This window comes from Arachis ipaensis, chromosome B10, assembly GCF_000816755.2.
Source record: "Arachis ipaensis cultivar K30076 chromosome B10, Araip1.1, whole genome shotgun sequence".
Taxonomy (NCBI): Eukaryota; Viridiplantae; Streptophyta; class Magnoliopsida; order Fabales; family Fabaceae; genus Arachis; species Arachis ipaensis.
The window spans coordinates 21,386,172-21,402,886 of NC_029794.2; positions in this window are offsets into that span (position 1 = coordinate 21,386,172).

Genomic DNA, 16,715 nt, shown 5'->3' on the forward strand with positions numbered 1-16,715 from the left:
CCGAAAATTTTAAAATTAATTTTCAAAATCCTTTTCTTAATTATTACTAGCATTTAATGTTTTGATTCAAAAAAATTTTAAGTTTGTGACTTTCTTGTTAAGAAAAGTTCAAATCTTTAAATCCTAGAATAATATCTTTTAGTTTCTTGTTTGTCAAGTCATCAACTTTAATTTCAAAAATCAAATCTTTTTAATTTCCTTTTCAAATATTTTTTAAAATAAATTTCAATCATATCTTTTTTAAAATTTAATTTCAAAATCTTTTTCTAACTTCCTATCTTTCCAAAATTTATTTTCAGATCTTTTTCAATTAACTACTTAATTTTTTTGTTTTGATTTTTAAAAGTTTACTATTTCTTATCTTTTTCAAAACCACCTAACTACTTTTCTCTCTCTAATTTTTGAAAATAATTAATATCTTTTTTAAAAATCTTTTTAATTAACTAATTGTTTTAAATTCTAATTTTATTTTATTTCTTTTAACAACTTCGAACTCCAACTAATAATTAAAAATAAAAACAAAAATATTTTTCTTTTCTTTTAAACTAATATTCGAATTCTCTCCCTCTCTTCTCTTTCTATTTATTTTATTTAATTACTAACACTTCTCTTCTACTAAAAAGTCGAACCCTCTCCCTCTCTCTGTGTTTGAATTCATCTCTCTCATCCCTATTCTCATTCTTCTATTTCTTCTATTCTTCTACTCACATAAAGGAATCTTTATACTATGACATAGAGGATTCCTATTCTTTTCTGTTCTCTTCTTTTTTCATATGAGCAGGGACAAGGATAAAGACATTCTTGTTGAAGCTGATTCTGAACCTGAAAAGACTCTAAAGAGGAAACTAAGAGAAGCTAAAGCACAACACTCTGGAGAGGACCTTACAGAAATTTTCAAAAAGAGAAGTAGACATGGCAGCCGAACCCAATAACAATGGTAGAGATGCAAGGAAGATGCTTGGTGACTTTACTGCACCCTCTTCCGACTTCTATAGAAGAAGCATCTCAATACCTGCAATTGGAGTAAACAACTTTGAGCTTAAGCCTCAATTAGTTTCTCTAATACAGCAGAATTGCAAGTTTCATGGGCTTCCATTGGAAGATCCTCATCAGTTCTTAGCTGAATTTTTGCAAATTTGTGACACTGTCAAGACCAATGGGGTTAATCCCGAGGTCTACAGACTTATACTTTTCCCCTTTACTGTAAGAGACAGAGCTAGGACATGGTTGGATTTACAACCTAAAGAGAGCTTGAAATCTTGGGAAAAGTTGGTCAATACTTTCTTGGCCAAATTCTTTCCACCTCAAAAGATGAGTAAGCTTAAAGTGGAAGTCCAAACCTTCAGACAGAAGAAAGGTGAATCCCTCTATGAAGCTTGAGAAAGATACAAGCAATTGATCAGAAGGTGTCCTTCTGACATGTTTTCAGAATGGAGCATCTTATGTATATTCTATGATGGTCTATCTGAATTGTCCAAGATATCATTGGACCACTCTGCTGGTGGATCCCTTCATCTGAAGAAGACGCCTGAAGAAGCCCAGGAACTCATTGAAATGGTTGCAAATAACCAGTTCATGTACACTTCTGAAAGAAATTCTGTGAATAATGGGATGACTCAGAAGAAAGGAGTTCTTGAGATTGATACTCTGAATGCCATATTGGCTCAGAACAAAATATTGACTCAGCAAGTCAATATGATTTCTCATAATTTGACTGGATTGCAAGCTGCATCCAGCAGTACTAAAGAAACCTCCTCTGAAGGAGAAGCTTATGACCCTGAGAATCCTGGAATAGAAGAAGTGAATTACATGGGAGAATCCTATGGAAACACTTACAATCCTTCATGGAGGAATCATCCTAATTTCTCATGGAAGGATCAGCAGAAGCCTAATCAAGACTTCAATAATAACAATGGTGGGAGAACTCGGTTTGGCAATAGCAAACCTTTTCCATCATCTTCTCAGCAACAGACAGAGAATTCTAAGCAGAGTATCTCTGACTTAGCAACCATAGTCTCTGATCTATCTAAGACCACCTTCAGTTTCATGAATGAAACAAGGTCCTCCATCAGAAAATTGGAGGCACAAGTGGTTCAGCTGAGTAAAAGAGTTACTGAAATCCCTCCAAGTACTCTCCCAAGTAATACAAAAGAAAATCTAAAAAGAGAGTGCAAGGCCATCAATATGTCCAACACAGCTGAACCTCGAGAGGAGGGAAAAGAAGTGATTTCCAATGAGGAAGACCTCAATGGACGTCCACTTGCCACTAAGGAGTTCCCTCATGAGGAACCAAAGGAATCTGAGGCTCATACAGAGACCATAGAGATTTCACTGAACTTATTGTTGCCATTAATGAGCTCTGATGAGTATTCTTCATCTGAAGAGGATGAAGACATTATTGAGGAGCAAGTTGCTCTGTATCTAGGAGCAATCATGAAGCCGAATGCCAAGCTATTTGGTAATGAGACTAGGGAGGATGAACCTCTATTGCTCATCAATGAACTAAATGCTTTGGTTCAACTGAAATTACCTCAAAAGAAACCGGATCCCGGAAAGTTTTTAATACCTTGTACCATAGGCACCATGACCTTTGAGAAGGCTCTGTGTGACCTGGGGTCAGGAATAAACCTTATGCCACTCTTTGTAATGGAGAAATTAGGGATCTTTGAGGTACAAGCTACAGGATTCTCACTAGAACTGGTAGACAAATCAAGGAAACAGGCTTATGGACTTGTAGAGGATGTCTTAGTGAAGGTTGAAGGCCTGTACATCCCTGCTGATTTCATAATCCTAGACACTGGAAAGGAAGAGGATGAATCCATTATCCTTGGAAGACCCTTCCTAGCCACAACAAAAGCTGTGATTGATGTGGACAGATGAGAGTTAGTCCTTCAATTGAATGAGGACTACCTTGTGTTTAAGGCTCAAGGATCTTCTTCTGTAACCATGGAGAGGAAGCATGAAAAGGTTCTCTCAATACAGAGTCAAACAGAGCCCCACACTCAGCTTCTAAGTTTGGTGTTGGGAGGCCACCATTAAGCTCTGAGTCTCTGTAAAGCTCTCTAAGAGCTCACTGTCAAGCTATTGACATTAAAAAAGCGCTTGTTGGGAGGCAACCCAATTTTATTTAATTATATTTATTTGGTTTCCATTGTTATTTTATGTTTTCTTTAGGTAGATGATCATGTGAAGTCACAAAAATAACTACAGAATTAAAGCGGAATCAAAAACAGCATCAAAAACAGCACACCCTGGAGGACAAGCTTACTGGCGTTTAAACGCCAGTAAGGATAGTAGTATGGGCGTTTAACACCTAGCCTGGCAGCATTCTGGGCGTTAAACGCCAGAATTGGCAGGCAGACTGGCGTTTAACACCAAAAAAGGGTGTCTGGCTGAAGGCTGGCGTTAAACGCCAGAATAGGCAGACAGACTGGCGTTTAACGCCAGAAAAGGGTGTCTGGCTGGCGTTAAACGCCAGAAAGGGGATCAAACTGGCGTTAAACGCTAGAATTTGCACACAATGGGCGTTTAAACGCCAGAATGGTGCAAGGACCCAAATTCCTTTACACCTCAGGATCTGTAGACACCACAAGATCCCCACCTACCTCACCTCTCCTCCCCCCTCTTCACACCTTTCCATAACACTCTTCCCCAAACACCCTTGACCAATCAAATCACTTCCTCTTCCCCGTAATCCCTTCACCACTCACATCCTACCCTCTTCCCCATAACCCACCTACCCACCTACCTCACTATTCAAATTCAAACCATTTCCCTTCCTACCCAACCCCTCATACACGAATTCCCCCTCTCTCTTACCCTATAAATACCCCCTCCTTACCACCTTCATTTTCACACATCATATACACTTACACAACCTTGGCCGAATCCACCACACACCTCCATCTCCTTCATTTCTTCTTCTTCTCCTCCTTTCTTTCTTCTTTTACTCGAAGACGAGCAAACATTTTAAGTTTGGTGTGGAAAAAAGCTCTGCTTTTTAATTTTCCATAACCATTAATGGCACCTAAGGCCAGAAAAACCTCTAGAAAGAGGAAAGGGAATTGCTTCCACCTCCAAGTCATGGAAGATGGAGAGATTCATCTCAAAGGTCCATCAAGACCACTTCTATGAAGTTGTGGCCAAGAAAAAGGTGATCCCCGAGGTCCCCTTCATGCTCAAAAAGAGTGAATATCCAGAGATTCGATGTGAGATTCGAAGAAGAGGTTGGGAATCTCTTACAACCCCATTCAACAAGTCGAGATCTTAATGGTTCAAGAGTTCTATGCTAATGCATGGATCACTAAGAACCATGATCAAAGTGTGAACCCGAACCCAAAGAATTGGCTCACAATGGTTCCGGGGAAATACTTGGATTTCAATCCGGAAACTGTAAGGTTGGCATTCAACTTGCCAATCATGAGAGAAGATCCTCATCCTTTCACTAGAAAAGTCAACTTTGATCAAAGGTTGGACCAAGTCCTCATGGACATATGTGTGGAAGAAGCACAATGGAAGAGAAACTCAAGAGGCAAGCCGGTTCAATTGAGAAGCCCTAACCTCAAACCCGTGGCTAGAGGATGGTTGGAGTTCATCCAACGCTCTATCATTCCTACTAGCAACCAGTCCGAAGTAATTATGGACTGAGCTATCATGATCCATAGTATCATGATTGGAGAGGAAGCAGAAGTTCATGAGATCATATCTCTAGAACTATACAAGGTAGCTAACAAGCCCTCCATTTTGGCAAGGTTAGCCTTCCCTCATCTCATCTGTCACCTATGCAATTCAGCTGGAGTTGTCATAGAGAAAGACATTCTCATTGAAGGGGACAAGCCCATCACTAAGAAAAGGATGGAGCAAACAAGAGAGCCCACTCATGGACCTCAACAAGAGCATGAGGAAGTTCCTCATCAAGAAATTCCTGAGATACCTCAAGGGATGCATTTCCCTCCACACAACTATTGGGAGCAACTCAACACCTCTTTAGGAGATTTGAGTTCCAACATGGAGCAACTAAGAATGGAGCACCAAGAGCACTCCATCATCCTCCATGAAATCAGAGAGGACCAAAAGGTCATGAGAGAGGAGCAACAAAGGCAAGGAAGAGACATAGAGGAGCAACAAAGGCAAGGAAGAGACATAGAGGAGCTCAAGCACTCCATAAGATCTTCAAGAGGAAGAACTAGCCGCCGTCACTAAGGCGGACCCGTTCTTTAATTTTCTTGTTCTTATTTTTCTATTTTTCGGTTTCTATGCTTTATGAGTTATCTATGTTTGTGTCTTTATTACATGATCATTAGTATTCAGTGCCTATGTCTTAAAGTTATAAATGTCCCATGAATCCTTCACCTTTCTTAAATGAAAAAAAATTTTTTTTTTTGAAAAAGAACAAGAAGTACATGAATTTCGAATTTTAAATAGTTTAATTATTTTGATGTGGTGGCAATACTTTTTGTTTTCTGAATGAATGCTTGAACAATGCATATTTTTTATAGTGAAGTTTATGAATGTTAAAATTGTTGGCTCTTGAAAGAATAATGAAAAAAGAGAAATGTTATTGGTGATCTGAAAAATCATAAAATTGATTCTTGAAGCAAGAAAAAGCAGTGAATAGCAAAAGCTTGCGAGAAAAAAAATATGCGAAAGAAAAAGAGAAAGCAAGCAGAAAAAGCCAATAGCTCTTTAAACCAAAAGGCAAGAGCAAAAAGCCAATAACCCTTTAAACCAAAAGGCAAGGGTAAAAAAGGACCCAAGGCTTTGAGCATTAATGGATAGGAGGGCCCACAAGAATAAAATCCTGGCCTAAGCGGCTAAATCAAGCTGTCCCTAATCATGTGCTTGTGGCATGAAGGTGTCAAGTGAAAAGCTTAAGACTGAGCGGTTAAAGTCGTGGTCCAAAGCAAAAAGAGTGTGCTTAAGAACTCTGGACACCTCTAATTGGGGACTCTAGCAAAGCTGAGTCACAATCTGAAAAGGTTCACCCAGTTATGTGTCTGTGACATTTATGTATCCAGTGGTAATATGGGAAAACAAAATGCTCAGGGTCACGGCCAAGACTCATAAAGTAACTGTGTTCAAGAATCAACATGCTGAACTAGGAGAATCAATAACACTATCTGAATTCTGAGTTCCTATAGATGCCAATCATTCTGAATTTCAAAGGATAAAGTGAGATGCCAAAACTGCTCAGAAGCAAAAAGTTACTAGCCCCGCTCATCTAATTGAAACTAATCTTCATTGATGTTTTTGGAATTTATTGTATATTCTCTTCTTTTTATCCTATGTTGTTTTTAGTTGCTTGGGGACAAGCAACAATTTAAGTTTGGTGTTGTGATGAGCGGATAATTATACCCTTTTTGGCACTGTTTTTATATAGTTTTTAGTATGTTTTAGTTACTTTTTATTATATTTTTATTAGTTTTTATTCAAAAATCACATTTCTGGACTTTACTATGAGTTTGTGTGTTTTTCTGTGATTTCAGGTATTTTCTGGCTGAAATTGAGGGACCTGAGCAAAAATCTGATTCAGAGGCTCAGAAAGGACTGCAGATGCTGTTGGATTCTGACCCTGCTACACTCAAAATGGATTTTCTGGAGCTACAGAGGCCCAATTGATGCACTCTCAATTGCGTTACAAAGTAGACATTCTGGGCTTTCCAGAAATATATAATAGTTCATACTTTGCCCGAGATTTGATGGTCCAAACTGACGTTCAAACGCCCACCTGAGATTTCTGGTGTAAAACGCCCAAACTGGCACCCAAGCTGGCGTTTAACTCCAAGTATGGCCTATGCACGTGTAAAGCTCAATGCTCAGCCCAAGCACACACCAAGTGGGCTCCGAAAGTGGATTTCTGTACTATCTGCACTTAGTTACTTATTTTCTGTAAATCCTAGTAACTAGTTCAGTATAAATAGCACTTTTTACTATTTTATTAGAGCCTTTAGGATTTATCATCATCGAGAGGCGTTGTTCACGTTTGGAGGCTGGCCTCACAGCCATGCCTAGACTTCTTTCACTTATGTATTTTCTACGGTGGAGTTTCTATACCTCATAGATTAAGGTGAGGAGCTCTGCTGTTCTTCATGAATTAATGCAAGTACTATTGTTTTTCCTTCAATTCACGTCTACTTCTTCTCCAAGATATACTCTTATACTTAATTCAGTTAAGTCAGAATAAAGGGGTGACCCGTGACAATCACCCATTATCTTCATTACTCGCTTAGCCAAGATCCACGTGCCTGACAACCACAAGAGGTCTACATGATGTTCAACATAGTCATTGGACGACAGCCAGAGTATATTCTCTTGGGTATCTAATACACGGACCGAGTCTGTGAGATTAGTATCTTCGTGGTATAGGCTAGAATAATGGCAGCATTCATGAGATCCGGAAAGTCTAAACCTTGTCTGTGGTATTCCGAGTAGGATCTGGGAAGGGATGACTATTACGAGCTTCAAACATGCGAATGTTGGACGCAGTGACAGTGTGCAAAAGGATAGAGAGATCCTATTCCAGCGCTAGTGGGAACCGACAGATGATTAGCCGTGCAGTAGCTGTACATAGTATTTTTCATCCGAGATGAGAAATCCGACAGTTGATTAGCCGTGCAGAGATCGTACCTGGCATTTTTCATCCGAGAGGATCATACAGCTTGCCATGGAAGGGAGCACGCATGATTGGAAGAAGGCAATAAGAAAGCAGAGGTTCGGAAGCAACAAAGCATCTCCAAATGCTTATCTGAAATTTCCACCAATGAATTACATAAGTATCTTTATCTTATTTTATGTTTTATTTATCTTTTAATTATCAAAACCTCATAACCATTTGAATCCACCTAACTAAGATTTACAAGGTGACCATAGCTTGCTTCAAGCCGACAATCTCCATGGGATCGACCCTTACTCACGTAAGGTATTACTTGGACGACCCAGTGCACTTGCTGGTTAGTTGTGCGGAGTTGTGAAAAGTGTGATTGCAATTTCGTGCACCAGGTTGCCTTGTGCAATGCAACCTACGTCCAGTCTCCACCACAACAGTGGTGGAATTTCCACTATAGTTAAAGTATTACATACACCAATTCCACAGGATTGACACAATCCTTTCACACTCAAGTTCTAACCTAACTTGACTTGGTTATGCTAATACCTAACTCTTCCTCTTAGTTCTAACCCAACTAAGAAAGGGGTACCTCACAGGTACATGATATAAGACACAGACTTAACCTAAAGAAATCTGAAATAACTCTAGGCTTTTCACTCATGTATATCTCTCTGCCTTTTTCTCTCTTAGGCTCTTTTAATGACTCTCTCATTCAGCCTTTTATCTCAAGAAATTACAGAAAGATAAACATTAAAAAGTAAATTACAATCTACAAAACATGAAGGAGATTGACTCTACAACAGCCTCTTTGCTTTGTGATAAACCAGATTTGCTAGCCTCTGATTCAGTTCTTCATTCTGGCAGAATGCTCCTTTGACTAGGATGCGCTGTCTAAGTAGATGAACTTCTTCAGAGAGCTCTTCTCAGAACATACACCTCAAGAACACTGGTTATCTCTCCTTAGTTTTTGAACGGTGAACCAACTTCTTTTGTATCTCCTTGCATGTTGCTGAGTTGCTCTCCCTAGGTCAACTCTCGAGCTTTGTGCTTCACCAACTCACCATCTCACTTTTTCCCATTAATCCTCAAAATAGTAACTTTGATTCTGATCTTCTCTTGTTGACCGAAAGCCACAAGACAGCAGAAACAAATATCTTCAATAGTAAACCCAGATCTTGGCCATTGAAAAACAACTTGGTCCCCAAGACACACTTATGACCATAGATGCAAAGCAGTGAAGAGTAGAGATCATCTTTCCCATGTAACCTAGAATGGATATGCAGAACGTTGAAGATGAAGAGAAGAAGATATGATGCATGTATAAGGAAATGAAATCACCTTTTAGCTTCTGACTTCTTAATACAGTTTGATGTGGGTGATTAGACTTCAACATTTTGCTTAACCTTCTCTTTCTTGCTTCTTTGGTGAACAACTTAGGGACTAAGCTTTCTTTTACTTCTCTGATTTCTGACCAAGAGGGAAAAAGTATACGTTGCTTTGGTGAAAGCACACGGGAGGGAATTGCTTGCTATCGGGATTGGATCGGATATCATTCATGTAGCCCGTTTATTTCTTTGCTTGATTTCTTTTGGGCTCCCTTTGGATTGTAGCCCACCAGCCTTGTTTATATTTTTCATATCCACTTGGGCTGTTACAATAATGAGTTTTGGCCTGCAACTTTTAATCATAAATAATTAACACTAATTATTTAATTTGTCCAATAAAATAATATTTGTCATCATTAATTAATTTAGTTAATTTCTTAACTCATCAGGTAATTGTGGATGACTACACTAGGTTTGGTTGGGTTTTATTTTTTGCGCACAAAAATGAAGCCTTTTCGGCTTTTGAGATTTTTAGCAAGAAAATTCAAAATGAAAAGGATTTAAAGATTGCATCAATAAGAAGTGATCATGGAACTGAATTTGAAAACAATTTATTTGAATTCTTTTGTGAAGAATTTAGAATATCACACAATTTCTCTTGTCCAAGAACATCTCAACAAAATGGTGTTGTTGAAAGAAGAAACAGAAGCATTCAACAAATGACAAGAGCTATGCTTTGTGAAAGTAATGTTCCAAAATTCCTTTGGGCTAAAGTAGTTAACACTGCCTGCCACATTTTAAATAGAACTATCATAAGGAAATTCTTGAAGAAAACCCCTTATGAACTTTGGAAAGGTCACCCACCAAATTTAAATTACTTATATATCTTTGGATGCAAATGTTTTGTTCTAAATAACAAAGATAATCTAGAAAAATTTGATCCAAAAGCATATGAGTGTTTATTTGTAGGATACTCCACAACTAGTAAGGCATATAAAGTTTATAATCAAGATGCTAGAATTATTGAGGAGTCCATACATGTTACATTTTGTGATACTAACTTGGTTCAAAGTATTTTGGAAGATTGTGATGCAGGAAATCATGTTTAAAAGGATGATAAAAAAGCCCAAAATCATGAGAATAAAAATTCTGAACAAAATGAATCAGAAACTGCAACTGCAGAAAATCCTGCAGGAGACAATTCTATTTTATCTCATGAATCTGCTGAGAATCCTGAAACCACCAGTTTATTGAATCCCTCAGTGATGGAATCTACTTCTAAGTCTACAAGACCTCGTGAATGGAGATTCTTAAAGAACTATCCACATGATTTTATCATTGGGGATGTCTCACAAGGTGTCGAAATTCGTTCCTCCACTAGAAAAGCAAATGAAGAAACAAACAATGCTTTTCTCTCTCAAATAGAGCCTCAAAACATCAAGGAAGTTCTTGATGACCCCTCTTGGGTAAAGCCAATGGAGGAAGAGCTTCATGAGTTTGAAAAGAACTAAGTTTGGACATTAGTTCCAAAGCCAAGTAATAAGAAAGTGACAAACACCAAGTGGATATTCTAGAACAAGCTGGGTGAAGATGGAAGCATTGCCAGAAATAAAGCAAGATTAGTGGCATAAGGATATGATCAAGAAGAAGGAATAGATTTTGATGAATTCTTTGCCCCTGTTGCCCGAATAGAAGCCATAAGACTTCTAGCTTATGCTGCTTATTGTGGTTTCAAATTGTATCAAATGGATGTGAAATATGCATTCTTGAATGGTGTGATAGATAGAGAAGTGTATATAGCACAGCCACTTGGTTTTGAAAACAAGGAATTTTCTAACCATGTTTTCAAACTTTCTAAATCTCTCTATGGATTAAGACAAGCTTCTAGGGCTTGGTATGAGAGACTTAGCTCTTTTCTTTTGAAAAATAATTTTCAAAGAGGAACCACAGACACTACTCTATTTATTAAGAATTCTAATGATTCTTTCATTCTAGTCCAAATTTATGTGGATGACATTATTTTTGAATCAGCTAATGAGACCCTTTGTACTAATTTTGGAAAGCTCATGACAAGTGAATTTGACATGAGTATGATGGGTGAACTTAAATTTTTTCTTGGGCTACAAATTAAGCAAACTGAACATGGTATCTTTATTCATCAAGAAAAGTATGCCAAGGAACTAGTTAAGAAATTTGGTATGGAAAATGCCAAACCCATGGAAACTCCCATGCACCCTAACTCTAAATTAGAAAAGGGAGAAACTGAGAAAGATGTTGATGAGACTAGGTATAGAGGAATGATTAGATCTCTTATGTACCTAACTTCCTCTAGACTTGACATTGTGCAAAGTGTTGGAATGTGTTCAAGATTCCAATCAAAACCAAAAGAATCACATCTTTCAGCAGTCAAAAGGATCATTAGATATGTTCATGGCACATCCAATTTTGGCTTATGGTACCCTAAAATTGATGAGTTTTCTGCAGTTAGTTATTGTGATGTAGATTTTGCTAGAGATAGAGTAGATAGAAGGAGCACATCAGGCATATGTTGTTTCCTTGGAAAGTCTCTAAATGTATGGTCAAGTAAGAAGCAGTCCACGGTGGCATTATCTACTGCAGAGGCTGAGTATATTGCTGCTTCTTCATGTTGTTCTCAGTTTATTTGGTTGAAAACACAACTTACTGATTATAAATTAAATGCTGAAAATATTCCCTTGCTATGTGATAATATGAGTGCCATCAATATTTCCAAAAATACAGTTTTGCACTCTAGAACTAAACATATTAAGGTAAGATTTCACTCTATAAGAGAACATGTTCAAAAAGGGAATATTAGCATTCAATTTATTAAATCAGAAGATCAATTAGCAAACATTTTTACCAAATCTCTAGCTGAAGACAGATTTTGCAAGCTTAGGACTAATCTAAGGATTTTAAGTCATGATTCATTATTTGCGCATTGCTGACATGTTTGTTAAAGTTTTTGTCTCTCAGGTTGGGATGAGACAATTCTGGATAAATGAAGAACCATCTTTCTGAACTTCATTTTCTGGTCTCTAATCCACGTGCTGAATCATCTGGGCTAACCCTCAAATTCAGATTCTGTGTGGTCCAATATGTTTCCTTAAACACTACCATCTTTGGGCCCAAATGACTGTTACATTGTACACATGTCATTTTTTATCTTTTAGTAAAAAGTTTTCATTTTTAAATTAATGTTTTACTTTTATTTTTAAATAAAATTAAATCATCTTTTTGTGATGTCAAGTCTTTTCAAAGTCTAGTCAAGGGTGATGCAGTAGCATGGTTTTAAGAAACCTATTTTCTTGTGGCAGTTACACCTCTCTCTTCATATAGCCTTCCAATAACCCTTCTTTTCTTCCCCACTACCATTAGTGCTTCTCTTCATTCAAAACCTAGGTTCACCCTAATGAGGAAGAAAACCATTTTTGCAAATCCTCCTCGTGAACCAATCCTTAAACTCCCTGAGAAACCTAAACCCTCTACTCGCTCCAGGGATCGCACGTTCACTCCATCTCCTTCTCCTCCTACCTCTCCTCCTCGTACTGATCTAATGGCAAGAACCAAAACCACACCACGGTTTCCATCTTCTGCCAAGCCGATGGCTCCACCTAAGGAGACTCCTTCCAAACCTAGCACATCAAAAGGGAATCACCCTGCCAATGAGGAACCTGCTCCTGAGCCATCTTGACCTAAGCCTAGGTCTGCTCCCTCACGTCCTAAAAGAGGTAATACTTGAATCCCTCTCAAATCTATTAAAGAGCCTTCCATTGACCCTTTTGCACACAAATCACACTTCATGACTCCCACTCAAACTACAATCCTCACTGTTTTTGATCTGCCATGAATAATGATTTCTATGAGGGTGTTATTGCTCACCGTACCATATGTCCCACCTTTTTGGTTAATTTACCAAATTTGAAAAAGAAAGCTTTCGCTTTTGCTAAAACTTTTGAATTTCCGAACTGGAATCATATTTTTATAATAAAAAAAACCAGTTTACCCAGATTTAGTCAAGGAGTTTTATGCTAAAATGACTTATCATGAGGGCAATGTTCATTTCTATGTAAAAGGCCGTGACCTCATTTTGAACGAGGAAACCATCAGTGCTTCTCTAAAATACACTAATGTTGGTGCTTGTATTTACACCTCTGGTAAGTGGAATGATGAGGTAGGTCTCTCTTATAATGATGCTCTGGCCTATGTATGTGAACACATTTCTTTGATTGATGGCATCACTCCCACTCACAAATCCCTGGGTTACACTCGTGCTCAGTTGCACCGCATAGTGAACCATATCATCCTTCCGCATAGTTTTGTATGCTATTCTCACAAAAATAGAAATCTCTTTTGCTTACTTAATGGTAAGGTATATGTTTGATTTTGTTAGAAGTGAGAAAGATAAAGCTCTTCCTTATAGCATATTCTTAACCTGTATTTTTGAACATTTTGGTGTTGACCTGTCAAATGAGTCATATAAAAATAGACACTCATATCTAAAAGGAGTTGGTTCAGTGAAACAGCAGAAAAAGGGACCAACTCGAACTAAAAGGGTGGTTCTTGATGATGATGATGATGATGACTATGAACCAGAAGAATCCACTCCTCCATCCGCCTCAGGTACTTCAGCATCCACTGGAGACAAAACTGCTTTGTATGAAGTTTTTAAGGATGTGGTGCAAGAGTTTGTCTCTCAGTCAAACCATCTAATTGCTATGAGAAAAGAGCAGAGGAAACTTGCCACCAAGCATGAAAACTTTCTCAGGAAATCCAGAGATAGAGTGGCAGTCTTCTTGAAATTCATTGATAACCTCCAAGAAGATGACAATGCTGCCACTGATCCTGAAGAAGATGTTGTTTCTGAAGAGGATGATTCGGATGCTTGAAACGATCTCATGATGCTGTAGTCTTCTGTTTACTTTTGTCTCATAAAAACTCTTGTTTTACTTTTGGACTTTCTTGTATTATGTCTCAGATGACTGTAAACCGTTTAACAACTGTTGCTTTTAATTTCAGTTATTTAAATATTTGAACTTTGCATTAATAATTTGTTGCAGGTTTTAAGTTGTAGATTTGCATTTGATTAGATTTCCTCCCTTGATGACAAAAGGAGGATGAGGAGTAGTAGTAGTAATAGTAGCAGATTGCATGTGTTGTGTATATGGTGTGTATCTGTTGCATAAATCTCTATTTTGCTCTACTTTGCTTTTGATCTTCTTGATAATGCTGCTCTGTTTTGTTCAGCTTCTGCCATGTTTTGTTTGGTATTGGGCTAGATTTTAGTTGCTGTATGTGTACAATCCCTCAGTTAAGTTGAGATGTTAAATTGTTTGAAAATCTTGAGGATTGCATCATCCATGGACAACATATAGTATGTAGTATATTATTGTGTTCTCTATAAGAATATGTAAACAGGAAAGAAGAAAAGAGCACAAATCTAGGGGAGCAACTCTTGAAAAGAAAAAGAGGTGAAACTCAAAAGCAAGTGACATCACTTAGAGGGAAGTACCTTAACTTTATTAAAATTCAACTCCTTTGATCAATGTCACAATTATATTTGTCATCAAGGGGGAGATTGTTGAGTTATGTTTAACTAATTTAATTTGATGATGACAAACATTATTTCATTGGGTTAAACACCTAATTAGTTTTGATTGTGTTTGGTTAAGTGATGCAGGCCAAAAATCAAAGAAGCAGCAGCCCATTTAGAAGAAAACAAAAATGAGATTATTGGTGAATCTCTAGCCAACAAAGCCCAAAGTAATTGAGCAAAGAAATCAAACGGGCTGAGAGGTAAAGAAAGCAAATCCAAGCCCAAGTTGATCCCACCAAGCTGATACACTCCAAAGCCAACGTTCACTTGTTGCTTCGGTCATACTCGAGAAAGAGAGAGAGAGAAAGCTTCGCTCTTCTTCTTGTTCATTTCACCAGAGAAGAAAGAAAGAGAAAGCTAAATAAAAAAGGACAAATGTCTAATCACCCAAATCAAACCATTTTAAGCTAAGTCGGAAGTTAAAGGTGATTTATTTCCATTTATATGCAATTTACTTTCTTCACTCCTTCTCCAAATTTCTGCTACTCTAATTTGGGATAAATGAAAAAGTGTTCTCTGATAATCACTGTTGTGAATCAAAGGCTAAAACTGTTTCTTGGGGACAAAGCTCTTAATCAAGGGTTTAGATTTAAGTTTACCTTTGAAACTTTTATTTTTGCAGATCTGAGGCATTCGGTCAAGCAAAAGGGGTCTGTCCCCAAATTTCTAATTTGGGAATTAAGGGAAGAAAGTGAAATGTCACTTCTGGGAAGCACACAGCTCGAAGAGTTGACTTGGAAGAAAGCAACTCAGCAACTGGAAAAGAGATACAAAAAGAAAAAATTTTCATCTTTCGAAGGACAAGGAGAAAGAACCAGTTTTTGGGTATTGTTCTAAAGAGCTTCTCTGTGAAGAGTTCATCAACTTTGGACAGTGTTTTCTAAGTTAAAGAAGTATTCTACCAAGATGAGGAACTCAATCAGAGTCAGCTGAATCCGGTTCAACTTATAGCATCAGAGGGTATTGAAGCATTAATCGCCTTCATGTTTTACAATTTGTAATTTATTTTCAATGTATATCTTTCTATAATTTCTTAAGAGGTAAAAGGAAGAAAGAGAGAAATCAAGAAAAAGCCTATGAGTGATAAAAGGCTGAGTGAAACACATGAGAGAAAAGCCTAGAGTGATTTCAGATTTCTTTAGGTTGTTTCAGATGTCTTATGTCTTGTACCTGTGAGGTACTCCTTTCTAAGTTGGGTTAGCACTTAGAGTGAGGGTTAGATATTAGTATAACCAAGTCAAGTTAGGTTAAAGCTTGAGAGAGAAAGGATTGAGTGAATCCTATGAATTAGTGTATGTAATACTTTAACTATAGTGGAAATTCCACCACAATTGTGGTGGAGACTAGATATAGGTTGCATTGCACAAGGCAACTGAACCATGATACATGCCTGTGTTATTCTTCTTCTCTTTCTATGAGATCTGTTTTCTGTTATTTATGAGATAAAATGAAATTGTCTCATAAAATTTCTGTAGCACAGTACAAACAGATTCCAAGAAAAAGTCTGCAAGTAAAGGCTTAATTCATTAAAGCAAAGAAGGTCATAGATTCGACCCCCTTCTCTAAGCCTTTTACAACCTTCGCAAACAACTAAAAGAAAAGCTCAAAATTAAGACATAGAATACTATTTTCTAAAATGTATAAGTAAATAAATAGATAATTCAATTTATAAATAATACAACACTTTTAAATTTATACCATATTAGTATAATTAATTTAGTTCTCTGCATATCACATTGATCTTAATCTAGTTACACTATAAGAAAAATGTTGAATGCTGTCAGATTTAGCGTCACACATTAGTGTCGGCTTTACCCACATATTTAGCGATGGTTTTGTTGTGGGATTCATCATGCCAAATAATTACCGACGAATAGCCTCTTCCGACGGTAAAGTCGCTGATAATCTTTGGCGGGAAAATAAGCCAGATAGGCACCAAACTTAGCGTCAAAGTTACCGTCAGAAAAATCCGATGGTAGACACTTTTAATGGAATGCTGTGTTTTGGTGATCCGCATCGCCTTATCATCGGAAATATCCGCCGGTAAATCCGACAGTAACTGTTCCCTAAAAGTGAACCATGAATCCCCTCCTTTCATTTTGAATTTGCTTTCTCTCTCTAACTTCTCACCTTCCTCTCTCTCTCTCTCTCTCTCTCTCTCTCTCTCTCT